We start from the raw sequence: 22,619 nt of genomic DNA on the forward strand, positions 1-22,619 counted from the left end.
ATAAGAACTTTAGCTAACTAGCAGCTTTTTTTTTTTTCTTCACATAGGCTTAGTGGTATTTGGTGTCTGAAATGTTAAATGAACTCCTATTCTCCGAGGACAAGCAGGATGGCAGTCATCGCACATGTGCGGCGACATCCGATGGAGCCAGACATGGAAAACTTATGTCAAAGTTTTTAGAACTTTGAGTCTCTGAGCATGCTCATACATGTATTATACCATGTGTCCACACAGTGCCCTCGTGTCTTTTTATTTTTTTTCACTGCTTCTACAGAAGTTTGACATGTTTTCTATTTTCTCCTGGAAACAGGATTGCATGGTCATCGCGGAGTCTCCCCAATACTCCTCTTATTGTTATAGCCAGGGGTTTAGGCAGTTTTGATAAGTTTCATTTCACAATCTATTCCCCAGGACAGTAGTGCACTCTGTGCCTCCCAGCCATCGAAGGCCACCACCATCAATTTTGATATTGCATACTTTTTCTTTTGCAATGAGACATCCTCGGGTTTTAAGTGGTGTTCTTGTACATAGAGGACCTTGTTTATCATGCATCCCCATAATAGATGTTATAGCAAGTGCACCAAGATGACTCCAGAGGGTGTAAGGTCTGACTTGATAAGATGGAACAATTGTTTGGGAGGACAAGACCAATGCATCGGCAGCATCAGTATTGGAACTCAGAGCCACACCAATGGCCATCGACATCGGTGGGGGCCGTCTGTTCCGTTGGTGTCGATAGCTTCCAGGAGTGCTGGAGACGAGCCTTCCTCTTATAGGTCGAAGACCTCAGGTTCGTCATCTTTGGCCTCTGCATCATGAATGGACCAATCTGAGCATCGAGGGAACCCAAAGAAGCATCAACATCGGTCCCCATCATTGCACGGTGCTAGGAATGGGGATGCATCAACTTTAGCTGTGATGCCTCCGAAATGACCCATGGTGCGAGGAGTGCCAGGCCTTCAATTCCAGAGCTTCACCACGGTCTGATGCCTGCCACCGAGCCTCCTCTTGGTGCTGAAGAGGATTTGGCTACACCTCTTGGATCCCAGCCTGTAAAGCGCACACTATGCTTATAGCCAGGGATACAAGAACACTTAGACTCAGTAGAAAGTATAATTTCTTTTTATTAATCAGTATAAGTGTTCTCGGGAGATGCTGGGTACTGGATGCCCTTTGACAAACTGACCAGCATCTCCTTATATACAGGAAGTGACCCTTCTTTTATAGATAACATTTAATATTGTGGAAGCTTCTAGACTTGCGTGACTGCCCAAAGAATCATTTACATAAGTTGTGATGTCAAATGCATGATTAGATCATCCCTAACTATCCCTGATTAGTTTATCCAGGACTTGTAGCCCATTTACCATGGCTGTTGAGAGAGTTCTTTGTTCTGTTAAAATCTTTACTGGTCAAGATAATCAACACGTCTGTAGCTGTGTTGATTACAAACTCCTGAGAAGGAAACTCCCCTGTGGTTTCTCCTTTGTGACCCTAAAAATAGGCATCACATGTCTGGTGCCAGCTTGCCTGCCTCTACAGATATCCAGGGACACGAGGGGACTCTGTGTGGACACAAGGTATAATACATGTATGAGCATGCTCAGAGACTCAGTTCTAAAAACTTTGACATAAGTCATGCTCAGAAAGTCACTCAGAGTCCATTCAGCCTAGGCAGGCTAAAGAAAAGCAGAGGCTTCTGGGGATTTCCTTCTCCATGTTGGTTTTCTGTTCAGGCATACTTCTCAAGCCAGCCTTGGTATCGGTGATTTTTGAGGAGGAACTGGATGGCATATGCAGCTGGCCAAGGAGGAGGACCATACAAGGCCTCGGCATCTGGGCACAGAAGGCATTGGGGCCAGCACCGTCCATCCTAGAGCCACTGCTTGAATCCCTGCACATGCTCATTGGGATGCCACTGACAGTCACAGGCCACTGACAGTCCAGGCCACCATGGCTAGCCGAGTCTGTTCTCATACTGCTGGCTGGGGACCAAGCACTTCAGTCCCCATCCCCTGACAGTGAGGACTAGGCCCCATGACCCCTGGAGGGGATGACTGTCTTCTGATCTTTTGGAGTCTGCATCAGGATCCTCCCCATAGAATCGTCTCCTCATGATGACAGAAGGAAGCCTCCCCTGGAAGACCCCTCCTTCATAGGTTTCGTCTGGGTGATGGTGGAAGCCATCCCATTTCATCATCCTGCCAACATTCTTTCCCAGGTCCCATTCGCACCAAGGTGAATGAGCACTGCACAGTTTGGACTGCAAGAGAGCCTTAGCTTTCTGTCTGGTGCAGACAGAAGCCCATAGACAGTCCACCCAGCTTTTTTTTTTCTTTCTTTTGATCAGAACAAGTTGGGGATTGCGTTGCCAAGCAGAAGCTTTCCAATTGGCTAGCAGGCTGCATCTCCTGTTATGCCCAGGATGGTATCTAGGGGGCCATGTCAAGCTCTCTCTGTTTGAGCCATGGCAGCATCGGTGGTCCACTTGTGAGCAGTTCCCATGGAGGAGATCTGCAGATATGGAGTTCCATCTACTCATTCACATCTCAATACTGTCTGGACAGGCATGGCTGATGTGACGGCAGGTTTGGCCAAGCTGTCCTTTGGAGGCTGTTTGAGATGTAGAACTTAGAATGAGCCCTAAGAGGGAAGATAGCTTTCTGTTCAGGCTGCCTCCACTCCTTGAAAACTTGGGCCTGTTGGCACCTATTTTGTTGGTAACAGGGATGGGAGGACTGCCATCCTGCTTGTCCTCAGAGAAAGCAGAGTTGCTTACTTGTAACAGGTGTTCTGAGGACAGCAGGATGTTGGTCCTCATGGAACCCACTGCCTCTCTGCGGAGTTGGGTTTCCCCTTCATGAGTGGTAGTATTATTTTATTTGAATTATACATTATAAGACTGAGGGAACCTGAGTAGACGTGTGGTAGAATGCATGCCGGAGCATGCTCAGAGGCTCAGTCAAAGTGCTAGACGTTTTGACATGATTCCCATGCTGGGCTCCGTCAGATGTCATCCATGTGTGAGGACTGACATTCTGCTGTGCTTTGAGAACACCTGTTACAGGTGAGCAACTCTGCTTTCTCTTTATCAACCTGAAAGTGCAACAGCCTAGCAATCAGATGAGAATCAGTTGAGCAGCTGCAAAGAAAGTGCCAAGCAATAGTCTATATGTGTGTTACAATTGCCTTGCCATTAAAATAGTGATGGAAGAGTTCTGCCACTTCTGGGTCATCAGTAAAGAAAATAAATCTCTTAAATGGGCAGCCTGTATGCATTATGGGTTGCCATCTGTATTTCCTCCCTAGTCACTGGCTTTATATTGGATGAATTGTGCAGACAGGGCTAATTTCTTTCTTTGTGTTTAGATCACAGGAATGAAGAACTGTTGCCTAATTGGAAAGTGCCAGCATTCCAGACAGAGAAACAATACCTAAAGGAAATAATTAATCTAAGAGGGGCTTCTCCTCTTTTCTGTATTATGTGAAGAATTTAGATCTTATACTGGTTTGCACAAGGTCCCTGAAAGAATTGCTCTGTGTTTAAATCTCTTGGGAAAACAAGACAATATTTCTCCTTTTTGCAATAGTGGTTATAACAAATGGGAAAGTCAGTAAATGGACTTGAGCAAAACGGAGTGACATGGAGGAGCCTGGATGCATTTCAGATGTTAGCGATTGCTGTTCTGTTTGAGAAATGGTTTCATAATGACCTTTTTATCACAACTCCTTTCCCTGCCTCCTCGTCAAGCACTAAAGTTCAACCATTATACGTTTTACTTTATAAATATATATAAATATATATATTTCCCTCTGGACTCGCTGCGATAAATAACTTTTTCAAGTCTTTGACTTCATTTTATATTTAAAAGTTATGGAATATCAGTACTTTCATTTTGCCATTATATTCTAATTAAAAATGTTTTGTGCATAACGCTTTGGAAAAAAATGGGTCTTTTATAGGAAAAACTGGGATAACCGATTTCTATGGCTTTAAAAGCTGAAATATATAATATACTGAACTAACTCTGATACTGCTTCTTGTGTTCTACTGTCACAGATTAAATTACAGCTTTTATGACTGATTAAATTTTAGTACATTTTCGTTTTGTCTGTGCTTCTTTTCTTTTCCATTTGCCTTGTCATAACTTTGCCAGAATGACCATTTTAGTGCCTTGATTCTGTGTTCAGACACTGCATGCTGTGCCACAGAATCGCAGCTTTTCTGAGGGAGGGGAGGAGAGAGGTTTTTTTTTTTTTTTTTAAGGTCTCTGGCTCTTTTTTTTTTTATTTGGTGTTTCAATAAGAAACATTTTTTTTTTCTGTAGATAAAGGCCCAGAGGCTCTTAGATATGGTAAACATTCACATAGAATAACGAGCGTCAGTAAAGTACAAGGTGGCCACATTATCCCTAGGAAGAAAGCTGAGGGGCAAAGGGGTCTTGATATAAAGTTGTAGGGAAGGGAGGCTGAGAAGAAACTGTGCTTTACTGGAGGCGGTAATAACCAGAATCCAAGCATCATCTGGGGGAAGGTTGCCTATCCCCCTCCTCTCCAGGCATGAGCCAGCTTCAGCTTTAAGAATGAGGAGGCCCAAGAATTTACTATAAGGACCTTACAGTAGGCGGGGGGTGGATAGAGGGACGGCTGGGAGGGGGGGGGCGGGGTTGGACTGCAAAACAAAAATTATGGAACTATGCTTCATTTACAGTCGTCTTTGTATGTTAATGTTGTATTTTGATTTGTTGGTTCCTAATAAAAATATATTGAAAAGAATGAGGAGGCAATTGTAGGTGAGAAGCACTCGGGAGGTAAAGGGGAGAGGATCAAAGCACAAGGTGTGAAGTTGTTGCCCTGATCCATTGCAATCCCTCTCCCTTCCTGACAAGGTCCAGACAGTCCTAGTCAAGAGGGACAGCTGACATGGCCAGAAGGTTCTTGTTTACCAGCTGGTGCTAGGTTCCTCTAACCAGAGAGGAGAACAAGATTGACAGGCACTATTTTCAGTACATTGAATTTTGACTGTGCTTCCTGTTAACATTTAATTGTTTGGAATCCCTTCGTAGAAAAGTAGTGAGCTTTGGATCTTTCTTGCTTAGTTAATGCAGAATAGCCTGAAAATTCTCAATTTAAGGAACCAGCAAACCTTAATTCTTTCAGTGCAAGGGATTGCAATTTGTGTTTGTGTTTTTTGCATCCTATTCTGAAGTTGCAGGAGCAAAGTAGGTGCTGTTTCAGAATTATGCACGTGAGATCTTAGTCTGCCCTGTGTCTTTAGAGCATTTAGTGAGACTTTTTGATGTATGCTTGCATTTCTTCACTGCTTTTTCTTGCAAACCTTATGCTAACTGTTAGCTTGCTATAATGGTTTCTTCTTCTGACTGGTATATGAACCCTTTTTTGTAGTATTACTATATAAACAACTTTTCTGCATGTTGTATGTACCCTTTTTACCCACTAGGTGTCAGGGTTTGAGAAGAAGAAGGCATTTCATGGGTGTGGAATGAGGTACTAAAGCAATGAACAGCTTATCCCTGGGAAAATCCATGAAGAGCAATATAAAAATGTAGTGCTCAAAGAATGGTCTGTTAAATACATTTTCCATGCATAATATTGAAATCTGTGTTCTGCTATTATCAGTACATTTTAGATCCTATTTAATGTACTGTTGTAATTAAGGTGATGTGAAGCACCTCCCCCCGTGTTTTAGTATCAGGGTGCTACTAATGCCCCTGATTACTCACCCTATACTGGATGTCAGACTGCCCTACAGCTGTAGCAGCTCCTTCTGTTTCATTATGTACCCCCGCACACAGTCTGCTTGTGCACCCCATTTCAAATACGCAGTTATGTCTATCCTGCGCTTAAGTGAATACTGTACCTGTGTACTATGCTTTTGTAACAGGGTGCCCTCTGTTTCTATGCTCGTTCGGTGGTCCTGTTTGAAAACTTGAACTCGTGCTAGCCTTTCACAAGTGGAAGCCTATTAGTCCCGGAAGAACCATGCTGAAGTCAGAACTACCTCCATTTGCGAGAGCTAGGTCAGCCTGCCTCTTCTGCCAAGGGGTTACACAAATGATAACATATAGTTTGTCTATTGCCCAGTCCCAGATCCAAATCCTTGATTCACTATGACAAACTATGGGCTCGGAGGTCAAGGATGCTTAAACGCATAAATATATCTGGTATGTACACTTTCACTGTTTGACTAGGTCCCCTTCCAGTAAGGAGTCAAAATATCTATCAATATACTTGGCCAAGTGTAGTGACTGTTGGCAGGGAGTAAAGGCGCATGTGTAGCTTTTAATGTAGGAGCTACAGCGTGATGAATTCCCTCCCCGTCACTGACCAGCTTTGCCAGAATGTATTTCCCAGATCTGGAAACCAGCTCCATCATGCATGTGTGCGCCCCTCCAGTCTCTGGCTAGGGTGCTACTTTTTTCTCCCTTCCAAGGACAGTGGCTGTCTGCACAGAAGTGCTTGGAGGTAGGTTTGGAGTATGGCAGGCATGGGGAATCCCCTTCCTCCCAACATCTGGAAATGTCCCAGAGTGCAGTAGCACTACCCCTTTGAAGTAGATTGGGGGAGAGGTCTGCAAGGCTGGAGCCGGTAGACAGCCCTTCTGGGAGTGGGGGAGAGGTCTGCAAGGCTGGAGCTGGTAGACAGCCCTTCTGGGGGTGGGAGAGAGGTCTGCAAGGCCGCGTGACCCCTTTCCTCTCCCTCCTCCCCACACCCAACTTTGCAGGAGCCTGGGGTCAGATACCCTGTGGGCCAGTTTTGAAAACAAATCCCCTGGGCCAGCCTCACCCTTAAGCAGGGTACGATCTGTTGGGTCTGATCTCAGTCTCGAATTTACTGCTAGGGCCCTTCTTAATAGCTGCATTGTGCCAAGTGCCATCTTTGAGTCCTGTAGGATGCAATATCAAGGTGAACTTTTCAGGCAGGCGAGTAGGTCACATTTTCCTGGTCTCTGATTCCATCTCTGTTCGTAGTACTGATACTTCTCTTAGTAATGCTGTTTTTGTTGTTTTCTCCTTTATCACCATGTCTGGTTTTCTAATGTCATTCTTTTTATTGGTTGGTCTGAGAAGGAATGATTCAACTCTGCTTTACATGCAGAATATATGCAAAGAAAAAAAGGCTGACTGAAGGTAAGCTAAAATGTGGGTAGTAGGAGCTGGGCCGAGCCCGACTTCCAGCTAAAAAGGCGTATTTACCCCTGTTAGATATCCTGCAGTTGGAGAGCTCGTTCTGTGTCTATTCGAGCGTCGGCAGCCTTGGCTGCTCCGACTGGAGAGCTGGCTGTGCATTCCTTAGGGAATGGCCATTCTGTGCCCTGGAATGGCAGAGCGGGCTCTCTGCAGGGCCATCAGGCCGGCTGTGAGCGAATCCCTCTTATTATTATGCTTCATTAGACACCGACTGATTGCTTACTCCAGACTGGAGTGTGAAGGTGAGAGGTTTGTAGGACAAACAAAGCATAATTTGTACCCTTGCTGGAATGGCTGCTCTCATCAGCACTTGCTGATCAGGCAGCTACTTTTGGCTTCCTCCCTACCATCCCCAAATCGAGCAGCTATTTGTGTTAGAGGATGAAGATTCTTGTTAAATAGACCTTACTAATGGAGGCACAAAGCGGGAGAGGGTTATTTTTAGCTAATTTCTGATTTAGGATCCTCTCCCACAACGAGTCTGTTTAACTGTGGCGTAGCAAGGGTGCTTAGTGTGCACATGATCCAGGGCTTATTTTAAATGAATTAGAATTAGGAAAGTAAAACTGGATCAACAATGCTTTTTGGTCTTTGCCTATAATGCAGTCCAGTGCCAACGGGAGGGAGGCGAGAAAGTCCATAGGTGGGAGGACAGAAGGAAAATAAAATTGCATGATTTGTTTCATTCTCATTTAGAAGGCAGAGCCCTGCCGTGGGTGATCAGCATCCACACCTCCTGTAGCACAGCCCGATCCAACCTCTACAGCCGAGCCAGGGTGGCCTAATGGAGATCACGTGGCTATTTCCTTTTGCATCTTTATAAAGCACCCCTGGGCAGGCCTGGTAGGTACCCACATCCCACTGCTTTGCAGACACAAAATGTTCTTGCTGATTACCTTTTTTTTTTTTAACAAATAATCCCTTCCAGGCAGGGCTCTTAGCACTTACTGCTCATCTTTAGCTTGAGATGGACTGTCAGACCATTAATTACCCCCAGGTAATACCCTGTCTGCTGACAAGTATGGTCCCAGATTAACCTTTCCAGTTGCTAAACTAATGGCATCAGAGGGCCCGTAGGGAACAATCATGATAATTATACAAGACCCTTAAACTGAAAGGGGATTTCTGTTCACAAGATGTAAGGGACTGGGAGCCAGCGGCCCTGCTTCTGAACGTGGGAAAGTCATTGCTTCAGTGCTGCCTTTAGAGGGGAATTGCAAAAGCCCAGTGCACAGCAAAACCAGGAGACGGGCACGCGAGTTGGGCCCAGTGGGTTTTAAAGGGTCTCTGGCTACGTGCGCAGGTGGAAAGCTGTGAGAAAGGGCTGCAACTTGGAGGTGGCCTGGGCGTTTGGTTGCACCTTGAACTCTCCGTGTAAATACTTGGTGGGTGCCTGGGTCCTGTGCTGCATAACTTAACTTGTGCTCTGGCGGATGTGAAAGTAATAAAATAAAGCTAAACTGATTGGCAGGATTTTAAGGATCAGGGCTACTGGGAGAAGAGAGGCTTTAAAACTAGAGGGGTTTGGAAGTCTTATCCTTTACCTGGGCAAACTGGCTCAAACGGAAAACTAGTAACGGCGTCGGCGCCCGTGTCTATTAAAATACCCCCGCTTGCGTGGCAGAAGCAGCATAGGTGCGCGTCCACTTAAAATTGCGCGTACACACGCACAGGCTATTTTGTAAGATGCATGCACATTATAAAATAGCTGCGTCATTGGGTGCGGGCTGATGAACGTAGGCAGATGTTACCATCTTAGATTTCTGGCTGAAGTGAATTGCATGTAATTTGTTGTAAGGCGCTGTAGCCAAACAGACCTGAATCCATGCAACCACCCATCCCTGCGAGAACAAAACAGCAGAGGGGTTGCTCCTGGCAAGGTCCGTGTCCTCACGTAGGCCTCTAGTAACGGGGGCCACTGCTTGTGACAACAGCAACGTTCTGTGCGTGTCTCGTCTTCAAACTTCCACTTTGTGTGGGGGTTTTTCTACTGAACAAAGCCCCTTGAGCGGCTAAGATGGGTAATACCATGCCCCACCCGGTATCGCTTTACACACACACACACACACCCCATCAATGAAACCAAGTCCTTTGAAAGGTTTGTCCTCATCTTCCTTCCTGTAACTGTAGATGCCATGTCCTGGGGATGTAAGTGGTAACATTAAGTTGTATTCATCATCGTCCAGCCTCCCTCTTGTTGACGATCATGGCAATGTATTCAAAACCTGAGTTCCAAACCAGCTCAGATGGCATTCCAAGATCGCTGAGAAATTTACAGTAGGCTGCTGTTTTAAATTAGTACAGTAATTGCATCATATGGAAATGGGTTTCTTAAAAACGTAAGATTTGCCATGCTGGGTCAGACGAAAGGTCTAGCAGGCCCAGTATCCTGTTTCTAACAGTGGCCAATCCGAGTCACAATTATCTGGCAGGATCCCAAGGGATGGGTAGGTTTCCGAGCTGCTTATCGTAGGGGCAAGCAGTGGATTTCCTTAAGTCCATAATAATGGTTTATGGACTTTTCTTCCAGGACATTGTCCAAATATTTTTTTAAACCCAGCTACTCTAACAGCTTTTACCGCATCCTCCAGCAACTACTTCCAGAGTTTAATTATGTGTTATAAGAGAAATTTTTTTTTTTACTTAAGTTTTTAATGTATTACCGTGTCACTTCATTGTGTATCCCCTGCTGGTTGTACTTTTTGAAAGAGTAAACAACTGATTAACATTTACACGTTCCATTCCACTTGTTGTTTTATAGATCTCTATCAATTCTCCCCTCAGCTGTCTCTTCTCCAGGCTAAAGAGATTAGGACTCTTCAGCTTTTCCTCTCAGAAGAATCATTCCAACCCCTTTATCGTCATGGTCGCCCTTTTCTGTACCTTTTCTAATTCCGCCAACTCTGCTTTAAGAATGCACAGCTTTTGTTTTGACCAGCTTGGAGAGAAGTTTCATATGCAGTGTGCAGAAAATAGTAGAAATGAAATTAAAAGAGCTATTGCTGAGAAGCAGAAAGTGAAACATAGGCAAGAATATAAATAGTGTGAAGACAGAAAATGTCAAACAAGTGAAAAACTGATTTGGGAAAATGGGAAATAAAGGGGGGACTCTTGAGCTTCAACAGAGGTGCTGAGGTTTAACGTGAGAGACTTGTGTAGGATACGCACACCGACTATACATAAAATCATTTTGCATGTCATGGAGCCTCAGTATATGCAAACTTCTCCCATGCATATTCATTGTGGTTAGCCTGAAAACCCGACTGGCTGTGGGGTAGCCAGGACAGGTTTGGGAGGCCCTGACCTAGACCTTCAAAAGCAGAGCGTTGGCAGGGATGCACCTTTGGTGCTAGTCCACTGTCGCTGATGGGGCCCCAAGTTGTGTGTGATTTCTGACTATCCCATGGCTCCCAACCACCTGAGCCCTCCTCACAAAGGAAACCTACACTGCACTGCTGCCAATTCAGGGAGCTAGCCCGGACCAAGGCGTCTGAATAGGGTAGGCCGGGGTGCTCAAACCTGTCCTATAGTTGGGTTTTCAGGATATCCCTAATGAATATGCATGAGACATTTGCATGCACTACCTCCTGAGTATGCAAATATTTCTCATGCATATTAAGTAGGGACTGGTTTGAGCACCCCTGGGGTAGGCCACGGCCTGACCGAGTTTGGGTAGGGTAGCATAACAATGCTTCAGGAAAGGCTGCAGGGCCTGCTTGGGCAGGCAGCAGCTGGCCGGCAGCGTTTTATCTCCCTTCCACAGATGCTCAGGTGCCAGTACATGAGGGGAAATGTCTGTCTTTTGGGACATTGCAGACTATTTAAAAATTGTCCCCCGATAGAGCATTGTTTTTCAACTGGGGGGCCAGGACTCCCCTCCCCCCACACCATGGGTTCTGCAGGTCCTGCCCCTACAGCGGCTGTTGCCTTCTGCACTGCACTGACTGGGCACAGCTTTATTGTTTATAGCGTTCCTCTCCTCTCTTGCACGAGTGGAAGATGCAGGGAGGCCCCCGCCCACCTCCCAAGGGTTCCTTGTGTGAAAAATGCTTAAAACCTAATTTAAAGGCTGGAAAGAAGAGGCCTCTGGTTATCTTTACATGGAATGAACCATTTGCAGTTCAGAAACCAACGCTGTCAGCCCCATCTCACACTTTTTTATTGGATTGAGCTCAAACAAGTGGTGCCCTCGACCTGCAGGTTCAAGCCTGCCACAGATCACGACCTCTTGTGCCTTAGCGCATTGATGAAATGTGGTTAAGGTGACCGCTTTCATGCTTTGCTCGTTTCCTTGGCTCTGGCCACCATCTACTTAGCTCCCATGAGAGAAAGCACCGTGGGAGCAGCACCACTCAACCCTGGTGGACAGCTGAAGAGAGCACAATGAGCAGCTTCACTGGCGTACACTGCGGCAGTGTAACCCTAGCACACAGCCTGCATTATAGGGCAGGAGAGATCCGCGCCAGCTCACTCAATGTCCTATTGTCTCCCATTGCTGAACTCGTTAGTTACGCACAATATTTTCTTTCTCGGGGAGGCTATGGCTGTAGGCTGCTCTCAGCCTCCTCTGTACCAGTAATGGCTGCATTATGATATGCGAAAAACTTTAAATAGATGCTTTATAAATAAAGGCTCCATCGCGCTTTGTCGTTCTTGCCAGGATGCGCCACGTTTCTGCTTTTGTCCCTGATCTTGGTAACTGGACAGCGCTGGAGGCTTTGCATGGATTTTCCTGGTGTGCGCTGCACATATCCAGACTGAATGAAAACGGCAAAGCAGAGTGCCATAAACAGATATTACCCAGCAGCTGCTGGGAGCTGAACATGAGTCATTGGGCAGATGCCTCCGGGCTGTGACGAGGAGAGAAGAGAGACCGAGCTCTATTTATAGCGCACATCCCAGCAAAGAGATGCAACTTTGCCCTCAGCTCAATCACTTTCTCTTCCCTCTGCGTGTACGGCTGAAGGCATATAGCTGACCTCTGAACTCCTCCTGAGAAGGCTGTGGTTACTCTTCTCTCAATCCATCTGGAAATGATGGACAGCACTGTACAGTCGCTGAGGTCAAGAAAAACCTAATGGACATTTAAAAGCAGTAGTAAAGAGCTGGAGTTAGAGGTTTGCACTCTCATTATTTATCCCCTCTAGGACACAGTCTGGAAGCTCCATGGTGCAGAGGCTGCCTTGCCTGCTTATTTGTACAGCACTGTGTACATCGAAAGAAATAAGCGGGGGGGAGGCAACGCTGGGCCTTGAGGGCCACAAACAGGTCTGGTTTCCAGGATAACCTTAACGAATGTGCGTCAGATCATTTGCATGCAGATTTGTCTCATGCATTTTAATTGTGCATATCCTGAAAAGGCAAGCCTGTTTGTGGTCCTCAAGGACTGGAGCCACCCACTCCTGTGATTAGTAGTAGTGCTGTAGGTCTGGATTTGTAGTATTGAGTTTCACATTGATTTCCCTAAGGAAATCAGAATTACAAATCCATGCCTGAAATAGGACAAAACCAGAACTGGATAAGCTGCTTAATTGATCTGGGAGTGAAATGGCAACCCTAAAAAATAATTTAAAAAAACAAAACAGAAGAAGTGGTCCTGGACTGCTTCTATGTTTTCATTACTAAAGCCCAGAGGTGGGATATTCAGCTGCCCCATCCTGTGGTGGGAGAGGGTGATCCTCCTGACCTAAGCTCCTGCTCCATCATCCTGTGGTGGGAGGGGGTGAATCCTCCTGACCTAAGCTCCTGCTCCATCATCCTGTGGTGGGAGGGGGTGAATCCTCCTGACCTAAGCTCCTGCTCCATCATCCTGTGGTGGGAGGGGGTGAATCCTCCTGACCTAAGCTCCTGCTCTATCATCCTGTGGTGTGTGGGGGGGATCCTCCTGACCTAAGCTCCTGCTCTATCATCCTGTGGTGTGTGGGGGGGATCCTCCTGACCTAAGCTCCTGCTCCATCATCCTGTGGTGGGAGAGGGGGGATCCTCCTGACCTAAGCTCCTGCTCCATCATCCTGTGGTGGGAGGGAGGATCCTCCTGACCTAAGCTCCTGCTCCATCATCCTGTGGTGGGAGAGGGGGGATCCTCCTGACCTAAGCTCCTGCGCCATCATCCTGTGGTGGGAGAGGGGGGGGATCCTCCTGACCTAAGCTCCTGCGCCATCATCCTGACCTAAGCTCCTGCTCCATCATCCTGTGGTGGGAGAGGGGGGATCCTCCTGACCTAAGCTCCTGCTCCATCATCCTGTGGTGGGAGAGGGGGGATCCTCCTGACCTAAGCTCCTGCGCCATCATCCTGACCTAAGCTCCTGCTCCATCATCCTGTGGTGGGAGAGGGGGGATCCTCCTGACCTAAGCTCCTGCTCCATCATCCTGTGGTGGGAGAGGGGTGAATCCTCCTGACCTAAGCTCCTGCTCCATCATCCTGTGGTGGGAGAGGGGGGGATCCTCCTGACCTAAGCTCCTGCGCCATCATCCTGACCTAAGCTCCTGCTCCATCATCCTGTGGTGGGAGAGGGGGGATCCTCCTGACCTAAGCTCCTGCTCCATCATCCTGTGGTGGGAGAGGGGTGAATCCTCCTGACCTAAGCTCCTGCTCCATCATCCTGTGGTGGGAGAGGGGTGAATCCTCCTGACCTAAGCTCCTGCGCCATCATCCTGTGGTGGGAGAGGGGGGATCCTCCTGACCTAAGCTCCTGCTCCATCATCCTGTGGTGGGAGAGGGGGGATCCTCCTGACCTACGCTCCTGCGCCATCATCCTGACCTAAGCTCCTGCTCCATCATCCTGTGGTGGGAGAGGGGTGAATCCTCCTGACCTAAGCTCCTGCTCCATCATCCTGTGGTGGGAGAGGGGTGAATCCTCCTGACCTAAGCTCCTGCTCCATCATCCTGTGGTGGGAGAGGGGGGATCCTCCATTTATAGCTTCTGGGGTTGTTGATGATTTCAGCATGGCTGTGTTATAAGTTTTTGAGGGCTGTGGGGTTTGGCCAGGTAGTTTTCTCCTCCTTCTCTGAACATCCAGCATCATTGGATTCAATAAGACCTGTGCCATGAAGGCAGGCTGAATTTCTGCTGACATCTTCTGTTTTGGAGTTTGATCAACCCAAACCTAGGCTGCAGCACGAAGAGCTTTCATTCTTAGGAAGAGGAGAGGAGGCGGGAGGTGGAAGGGATCTCCCTCACCACCTTCCCTGTGTAACTCAGCCACTGCAGGACTCTCCTCAGCCAGAGTCCAGACCACAGTACCTGCTGCAACCTGGCACTCATCCAGCCTGATTCTGACCCTTAGTTGTGGCTGTTTGTGATGGCTGAGATGTTCCTGTCCCAAAGGGCTGGGGTGTTATGGAAGTAAATCTACCACATTGAGTAAAAGCATACATGTACATCTGGGCAACCATGAGCTCTGTCCTGCCAGATGTACTTGGATGAATTAAGCTATATTTGTGGGTGCTTTATAAACATCTGAGAATATGCTTAAAACATTTGATAAGCCCCTCAGGTTCCCATTCCCCAGCTCACCAGATACATCCATGAGCCTAGCTTTGCATTCTGTGTGCTTTGCAATTTGCACATCATGAATGATTCAAACTCTGGATTGCAAAATAGCTTCTATTTAGCTCATTTTGGGATGGTGGTTACATTAACAGGACTAACGCTGAGCTGTTGTGATAAGATTCCCCGTCGGTACTGGCCTTAATGTTGCATTTCTGTCTAGAACAAGGGTCTGCTTTGGCTCAGAAGTGCGTTGCCCTCTCTTTTGTGGGGATGAACAAATATAAAAAACAATTTTCTACATGGACGATTAAACACCAGGCTTGTGAGACAAACAAATGGTGCTATTTCAAAAGCTTAAACAACCTCTGCACATGAAAAATAGAAAGAGAGAACAAGACGGCTGTTAAAGCCCATCCCCATCTCCTGCTAAGCTTCACAGTCTCTTCCAGCCCTTCAGATATCCTCTCTGGTTGTCCCCTGCTCTCCTGAATTCGGCTCCTGTCCTTGCCCCAGCACCTTCACAGGGAGGCCGTTCCATGCATCCACCACCCTCTCTGTACTGAAGGTGAATTTCAAAAAGCCAAGCACAGCCAAAACTGGGATATGGGTGCACATCTGGCACTTGTGCATGTCCACCTGGTTTTATAAGATGCCCAGATGCACGTGCAAGTGCCAATGTGCACACATCTCGTATCGGCGCAAACAAGGCGCATGGTGGGGGCGTTATTTCCAGACATCTGTGAGGGGTTTAAGGCTAAAGAACCAGGGGCGCTGGGAGGACCTACCTGTAGACTGGGCAAACTGGTCATGGTGTGGACCAAAAACAGAACAATGCTTTGCTGCCTCTTGCACTCAGGTAAGCCCAATGGTAAAGAGTTCACGATGGCTTATTGTGCAGCCAAGCGGACAGCGAGCGAAGGAGAACCCCTTCCGAATCTCTGGAAACAGTGAGGGTTTCATTGCACGCTGCAGAAACAAAGCATTAAATTTAAACTCCCCCCATCCCCAACAAATGTGCAGTAAAGCAAAGCTGGTTTTTATTTTAACTCATTCTGTTCTACAAAAATGAATGAGGCCTTGGATAAGGGATTCAATACCATCTTAATATTCTGCCTTTTTTTATTCCAAAGAAATAGCATTGCGCTTCCAGGCAAACTGATGTATTGGCTTGTACAATGCATCAGCTTTCTCTTTTAGCTATAGAGAACTGGCAAATGCAGCGGACTTAGTTATTAGATGAAAGAGAGAGAGAGTTAACGTTTGTAGGTGAGAGATTGCAGAACAGGAGTGAGTGCAGGGGAGTCTGTCTAGCAGTAAATCATAGGCTTTCTTTCATTTACATGCAGCTGCCCTGTGCTGAGTTGCAGCTTTTTAATAGGCTCCAATAACTGCTTTCTTCCTCCGCTCCCTTCTCTCGTTTTGCACCGCCTTTACATTTTCGATCTTCTGCGAAACAAACGCAGGCCTTGCCACCTATTCTTACCTGCAGAAAGTTATGCCTGCTATATGCAGCGTGAAACTTGTGTGTGTGTGTGAATTTACATGCGAGCTTTTTAAAATCACACATGCGTGTGCAAATCCAACTTGTGCATTTAAAAGTATGTGCACTCTTCTACCCCCCTCCCCAGGCCATTAACAAACCATTTGAAAATTAACCCCTTGCTCCTAAGAAAACCAAATTCTTTGCAGGCTCTGGTACCTGTTAGTTGGCCCACTCTGAAAATCAATTCTCCAGATATGATTTTGTATGAGCTATTGAGACTGCAGCGGTCCCGTCTGATACCCTTCTGGAAATTTCAGGTGGTGGAGGCTTGCATTAAAATTGAGAGGCTAAAAAGCCAGGATTCAAACAAAACTGCTTTAAAAAAAAAAAACCTACAAACTAGCTGGGCAAGAAGGAAAAATGTAGCTTTCAGCTGGAGCCAGTAGGAAACAGCTGAAATGGAGACAAAAGCTTTAGCTGGGAGGCAGTTGTGCGAGCAGGAAGCTGGGCAGGACTTCAGGCTGCTCCCTCCTCTCTAATCAAAGTCCTTTGGTGCACATCCCATTTGGTTATTGCTTAAATAAAAATCTCTCTCTCATTTTCTGATCCGATGCATCCCTTCTACCCTATGCATTCAAGCTGTGCTGCTTGCCCAGGAGCCAGTCTGATTGTTCTCTCTGTCCCAGCTTTTTTCTGATGGAGATTTGGACTAGGTTAGCTAACTTTGAATTGGTTTTATGTTATCGCCACAATAATAAAGTCCATGGTGGTCCCCAGCGAAGCAGTCCTTGTGCTTGCTCTACAGCCAAATATTCCCTGTAATTCCTCTGCTGTACGGGAAAGGCACAGATGCCCAGAAGCACCGCCTGGCCCTGCTATTTTAGGCTGTAAGCTGTCTAGAAATCTTTATGCAATAGCCACTGTATCCATAAAGTGTACTGACCCTGCGCAGCCTCCCCATCCCAGAACATGAGCAGTGATGAAATGTTACAGGAATATTTGTCTAGATCAGGATAAGGAAGCAGCTGGAGAAGGCCAGCAGGTGCCACTCTCAGAGACAGGATGGCAGTGTTCCCTCTGCATTGGGCACTTTCATTGCAACAACCTAAGAACTGCTCACACGGGTCCCATCTTCATGGTCATCACCTCTGGATTATTCTCTTGTACCCTTCCCCTCCCTCATAATAAACATGCAAGGTGCCACTAGGGATGTGCATTTCTAACAAAAAAAAAACAAAAACACAATTAAAAAATAAATAAACTTGTTTTTTGTCCTTAGGAAATGAAATGAAAAAAAAAAAAATTCAGGCCACCCCCACCCTCCTGCATGCCTCTTACCCCCTCCTGGGGGGGTCTCCCCTGAGCTGTCGCCATTAGGAGAGTAAATCCTATGGCATTTATCGCAGCAATTTTCAAAAGCCCACTTAAGAACATAAGAACATGCCATACTGGGTCAGACCAAGGGTCCATCAAGCCCAGCATCCTGATTCCAACAGTGGCCAATCCAGGCCATAAGAACCTGGCAAGTACCCAAACACTAAGAAGATCCCCTGCTACTGATGCCAGTAATAAGAAGGGCTATTCCCTATGTATTAACAGCAGTTTATGGACTTCTTCTCCAGGAACTTATCCAGAACTTTTTTAAACCCAACTACACTAACTAACTTAACCACATCCTCTGGTAATGAATTCCAGGGATTAATTGTGTGTTGAGTAAAAAATAATTTTCTTTGATTTGTTTTAATTGTGCTACTTGCTAACTTCATGGAGTGCCCCCTAGTCCTTTTATTATCTGAAAGAGTAAAGTGCATTTACAAGTGAAAACCCAATTTTAAGCGTGTAAATGCATTTGAAAATCAGGCCCTAACTTATTTGAGAGAAGAGCAATTTCTCCGTCTTTGAAGGTGAACTCATGGATGTCATTGTGTATGACAAACTGATTATTCTGTAGCATGCTGACATCACAATTAAATTCATAGATTATTTATGATGAGTCAAATTCTATTATAAACTCTCTTTCTAAATGAGGAAATCTGTTAGCTCTTACGTTCTAAGGAGGGGCCACTACACACCTTTGTAAAAGCAACAGAACATATCTGCCTGGTACATTTGACCTATGACCTGAGGACCACTGCTATTACTGTCATTACACACTTACAGCTGGGTAAATTGAAACAAAGGGCAATAGGCACCTGCTTTTGGTCCAACAGAGAGTCACTGGTGGATAGGTGAGGGCGTTAGGCACCTGGCCCCACTTTTCTCCTTCAGACTCCTGGTGGGAGGCCTTCTCAGCTCCATAAATACGTTCTCAGCTCCAGCTCTGCCAGGAATATTAATATAGCAAAGAATTAAACTACAAAGGAAATATTCACAGTCCTGCAGGACTGCCGTCAGTGGAAGATCCCACAAAGTGTTAATTCTCTTCTCGCAGTCACCAGGGGAAGTGATCGATGAACTGAACATATGGAGGCTGTGGGGATTCTTGACATCTCCAGAGATGGTGGAAATAATTTATCCCGCCAGGTACAATCTGCCTGTGGAACATTCATAGGTTTGTGGGGCTCTAGTCTTGTTTTTTGAAAGATGAATGTCAGCTGTAGCAGCTTTCTCACTAATCAGAAGAACCAACATTGATGATGTTAATTTGATTATTAGTTATGGGACCAAGTGCCTCATCATCCTGCCACGTAGTTATTTGGAATCTGCCTAATCGGAAGTAGAGCAGCTATGTGGAGCCTGAGCGAGTGCAGGCCCCAATCACATCTTCCTTCTCCTTAACTTTTTTATAAATCTGAAAGGTGCCATGAACCTTGATATCACCTACAGTGAAAGGTTAGCAGAGGGTTTTGCCACTCTCTGCTACATCTGAGCCCCACGAATCCAAGTATTGGGGGGAATGCACCTGTGAAGCCAAAGACAGAGGCTTCAAGCAGTCCAGAAAGCAAACAGAATGCTGGGGATTATTCGGAAAGGAATGGAGAATAAAACAGAGAATATCATAACGCCTTTGTGCTACCTCATCTTGTGTGCAGTTCTGGTCACCACATCTCAAAATGGTATAGCAGAATTAGAAAAGGTACAGAGAAGGGCGACCAAGATGATAAAAGGGATGGAACGATTCCCCTATGAGGAAAGGCTAAAGAGGTTAGGGCTGTTCAGCTTGGAGAAGAGACGGCTGAGGGAGGATATGATAGAGGTTTATGAAATAAAGAGTGGAGTGGAATGAGTAAACATTAATCGGTTGTTTACGCTCCTTGTAATGAAGAACTGACATTACATGCCTTTGCATTTGATGCATTTGATGTTTGTGGCCATATTTGAATGATATCCACATGCCTGAGGAAATATGTGATTTTTACTTTCTCTAATTCTTTCATTTACATTATAGAATCTCCAATGTGTCCTTGAAGCAACGCACTGCCATCAATCTGCTTAGTGTCAGGGCAGGCTCTCCTTTGAGGCTAGGTGAGGTGCCCTGTATGGCCGAGGAGAGTTCAGCCTAAGCTCTTAAGCTAAGTGATATTACAATATGATGTCCCTATAACTGACGTTACAACACTGTTTCTATAAGTGACGTTACAATGCCGTCTCTATGAGTGACTTTACAACGCCGTCTCTATGAGTGACTTTACAACGCCGTCCCTATAAGTGACGTTACAACGCCGTCTCTATAAGTGATGTTACAACGCCATCCCTATAAGTGATGTTACAACGCCATCCCTATAAGTGATGTTACAACGCCATCCCTATAAGTGATGTTACAGTGCTGTACCTATGGATCCCCTTGGGAGCCCCATTTGATGATTTTCTTTAATTATTTCCAGATGTTTTCAAGCATTTTTTATTTCAGATCAAAATTTTAACTGCATAAAAAATTGAAAAGACTGGTATATGATTATACTGTGGTTGCTTTAGTTGTATTGTTGGCTTATATGCACATATTATGGTACCCAAAGATCATTAAAATAGGAGCCTAGCCTCATTTTGAAGTCCTGATTTTTTTTGGTTTGGGCGGTGGCTTTTTTTCCTTTTGTAGTTGAGAAAAAGATATCACCTTATGTATTTCTGTCTTTAGTTTATATTCTGCTTTTTTCTGGTGACATTCATGTTCTTTCCCTATTCCCAGAAGGCTTACAATCTGACCCCTAGATTCATCAAAATGTGATAACGCAGGCGCTAAGAAAGAGTTGCATTGGTAGTATCACATGAGAGAGAGAGAGACTATCTATAAGGCCCTCATAGTAGGCAAGTATTTATAGCTCTATAGAAGGGGCATCTAAAAGCTCAAGGTGAGGTGTTGGTGGTGGTTTAGGGGCCAGTTTTCCATGCAGAGTGAGGCATACGTTCAGCACAGTACACTTCATTGAAGATTTGACATCATTTGGAGTGTGGAAAGTCTCACAAAGATGACAAAGATGATGTAATTGCACTCTGTCTTGCCTGTTTAATGTTATAATGTAAACCGAATTGATATGTAACTTTTGCTACATGAATTTCGGTATATAAATATGTTAAATAAATAAATTTTGTACTATGTTATCTCACCCTAGCTTGATGGTACCCTGTTAAAGAGGTACCCCTTCTATAGTAGTATTACTCTAATACCACACACACATACATGCACAGAGTGTGATTACCCAGGTCATAATTCATATTCCTCACTGGGCTGAAATAGACAGGATCATGTTATAAATGCAATATTGCCTTCAAGATTGTGCATTTATAATGACATCCATATTTCTGAAGGACTCTCCAAGAAAAAGGCTTAACCCCCTTCCCAGAGGATGCTGCAAAGGGCACAGTTCTGGTTAAAGCTTTCTGGTTTCTGCATACTAATGGAAACCATTGTTACCCCCAGTGGGTTAACATGAGACAGGAAGTAGAATCTCCCATAGAGATTTACTACTTTCTTCCTAATGACGACAGAACATCCAGTAGATGTATTCTGTCCCCTCCCATATTAATTACAAAAGAATTCCTTCTGCATGTCAGGTTTTCCACCTCATGCAGCTCACTTGTCAGTAAACCATGAGAGAAAACCACTTTGGAGACTATTCAGTAGACATAGTGATAACTTTGGAATGAGTCACGAGAAGTCTATTTCAGAGCAATCCAATACAGAAGCGGGTTTCATGTAGTGAGTGAGACATTTGTTTGGGACATCCCTAAGAGAATAGGCTGCAATCACCTTAATAAAGGCAGACACTGGCAACAGTGAGTAACAGATGTCTAATAAAAGTCATCGCATTTGCCCTAGATTAGAGGCGTTGGTCTCACTGTATCACTCATAGTCCTCCTGCCATGGGACATGAAGTGACTGTAGGCATCCCATCTCCAAGTATTGACGACAAGTCCCTGGAACGCTTAGGGGCAGCCACTGAGGGCTGATTATTGATCCTGGAATGCAGACAGGGCTGGAAATAAAGACATCTCTAATAACTGAAGTGACTGGGGACAATGCGTGCACCATATAATTATCTTCCCAAAGGGAGTCTAGCGAAGGCGTCAACAAGAATTCATCACATTGTTTCAGAAGGGGGAGGGTGGGGAAGGAAAGAAGAGGAAGGGGGAGCAGATATAGAGAGACTTTATCATGGATTTTCTCTGAAGTATATAACAATGAATGCATTCAACTCTAATGTAGTTGAGCCTATTTGTTAGGTTATAAATCAGGACTATTTATAAGTCTTATACACATTTGTTAATGTATTGATTTGAAAAGACAGAGAAAGATAAATGTCTTGTTTTCAGTTGAGTCCTGGAGGTACATAGAAATAAAGTGACTTGGGTTAGTGGAAGAGGGAAATCTTGAATTCATGTCCCAGTCCACTGCTTTAGCTACTAGGCCGCAGCTCTTTCTGTCCTGCAAACGTGCTTCTGTACTGCAGAGCTCTACCAGTCCTGAAGATAACTGGATTCTTTGTAAGCTGTAGTACTCGTGATTCTGAGCCTGCAAAACTCACCATCTGAAGGGGAGACCCAGATGGGCCTGAAAACTGCAGCCTTTCTAGATTATTGCGTTATTTGTTATATTATACTCATATACCGCTTCCTTCAAACAAAGGTTTGACCTGAAGCAGGTCACAAGAATGCAAAATCAACTTCTTACATTGATCCAACAGAAAGGTTTCACAACCTACAAGAAAGCCAGACCATACTTTAGATTTTGGCCTACCAACCTCCCACCTAGTAATCTGCAGCTCATTCGGGGACTTTGTGACCCTACCTAATCATTTGAAAATTGTAATTCTTGCTTCATGGATCATGGCCAGATTTATGAATTGTTGCCAGGCGTTTCTATGTGACTGAGTTACTAGGTATCAGCCAGATCTTTGGGATTTCCACAGGGAATCTCTATCATTGTGGTTGCAACGCAGTGAGTAGTCTGTAGAGTTCTGATTTCTTCCTGCTTGTCTCCGTGTAACATCCTCA

At 45.4% G+C, this 22,619-nt stretch overlaps 1 protein-coding gene and 1 long non-coding RNA gene across 2 annotated transcripts in view; both read left to right on the forward strand.

Moving 5' to 3' along the window:
• The window catches only part of RAP1A (RAP1A, member of RAS oncogene family), a 100,374-nt gene extending 96,269 nt beyond the window's left edge, over positions 1–4,105 (forward strand). The window contains exon 8 of the mRNA XM_029572564.1: positions 3,370–4,105. The gene's annotated coding sequence lies outside the window, so the exon portion shown is untranslated. The remainder of the gene's footprint in view (positions 1–3,369) is intronic.
• Positions 4,106–18,626: 14,521 nt separating this feature from the next.
• Positions 18,627–20,169, forward strand: LOC115074516. The gene is made up of 2 exons (XR_003852261.1): positions 18,627–18,710; positions 19,576–20,169. It is a non-coding gene; the product is annotated as an uncharacterized LOC115074516 (long non-coding RNA).
• Positions 20,170–22,619: the final 2,450 nt, after the last annotated feature.

This window comes from Rhinatrema bivittatum, chromosome 12 (genome assembly GCF_901001135.1).
Source record: "Rhinatrema bivittatum chromosome 12, aRhiBiv1.1, whole genome shotgun sequence".
NCBI classification, from domain to species: Eukaryota; Metazoa; Chordata; class Amphibia; order Gymnophiona; family Rhinatrematidae; genus Rhinatrema; species Rhinatrema bivittatum.